At 48.1% G+C, this 1,302-nt stretch overlaps 1 long non-coding RNA gene across 1 annotated transcript in view; it reads left to right on the forward strand.

The window, feature by feature from the left end:
• Nucleotides 1–285: 285 nt before the first annotated feature.
• The window catches only part of LOC106813518, a 20,312-nt gene continuing 19,295 nt past the window's right edge, over nt 286–1,302 (forward strand). Inside the window, exon 1 of the long non-coding RNA XR_001394478.1 lies at nt 286–411. This is a non-coding gene — a long non-coding RNA (uncharacterized LOC106813518). The remainder of the gene's footprint in view (nt 412–1,302) is intronic.

Here is a 1,302-nt window from a genome sequence, read left to right on the forward strand (position 1 = left end):
GCGCGTACGTGTGCGTTCGCGCACGTGCAGGCATGCGCGTAAGTGCATTGGGGCGTGCATGCTCGAGCGTGCGTGCGTGTGTGCGCGCGCGTGTGCACGCGTGCGTGCGCCCTGAGACACCCCGTACATCCGCCCCGTTCTTGGACGGCCGACCCGGCTACTTGCACACCCACACTCCCCTTCGGCGTGCCCCCGTCGCCGCCGGATTACCATATTCAGCCAGCGTGCACCATGCTTCTTTAACGACACATGGCCGCAGGGATCCTGCGGACTGGGTCACCACGTGAACAGCGGTGCCATCTTCCGGGGTACATAAATGCCTGACGCCTCGCCACCGACAGCAATTCGAGTGTGCAGGGCCGTTCCGGGTGCGAGGTATATTGCATTCATACCTGTGGATACACGAACAAGGTAAGCCGCTATTGTACTAATGCCGTGCGTGTTCGCGCGGCCTGACTGCGCGAAGTTCGTTTTCCAATCTGAATAGTTACAGAGTTATTGTCGCGGGGGCTTATCAGTTGTAATAACGCGCCATTCGATCGTAGATCGTTGATGGCCGCGATTTGGTTATTTTGTATAGTTGGAATCGGGCTAAGCGCTGATAGCGGTCGTGAGCTTGCACTTGATATGTAACGACTGAGTTATGACCTCTATGTGGTGATTGTGAATATCGACGTATGATACAGAGTGTGACCTGACCCTAGTTCTGTCGGCATATGACACTCTCGAATCTAATTCTGTCGGCATATGACACTCTCGAATCTAATTCTGTCGGCATATGACACTCTCGAATCTAATTCTGTCGGCATATGACGCTCTCGAATCTAATCTCTCGAAATATGTGTTCTCTCTCCAATCTAATTCTCTCGATATCTGTACCTCTCCAATTCTGTCGGCATAATGCCGATTTCAGCCGATTAAGGCAGATTTCGAGAGAATGGGATTGGAGAGAGAGATCATATTATGACGCTATCGAATCTAATTATGTCGGCATCTGTACCTCTGGAATCTAATTCTCTCGATATCTGTATATACCTCTCGAACGATTTTGTTTGGAGGAAAATCATAAATTCGCAATTACATATTATTTCACCGTCTACCGCACTAGTTTAGTATGGATTAACATACAATAATATGTTTGAGTAAAAATTGTATTAATGTACTTGCACAATATACGTTCGTAATGCTTTGAATTGCATGTATATTATTGCTAACTTACACATAATATACGAAGGAACGCGTCCACGCGATACGAGAAAAATAGGAAAACAGAGAAGCAAAGCGGGATACAGCTAGAGAGAG

The sequence above is a fragment of the Priapulus caudatus genome, unplaced genomic scaffold (genome assembly GCF_000485595.1).
Source record: "Priapulus caudatus unplaced genomic scaffold, Priapulus_caudatus-5.0.1 Scaffold786, whole genome shotgun sequence".
In the NCBI taxonomy this organism is placed as follows: domain Eukaryota; kingdom Metazoa; phylum Priapulida; class Priapulimorpha; order Priapulimorphida; family Priapulidae; genus Priapulus; species Priapulus caudatus.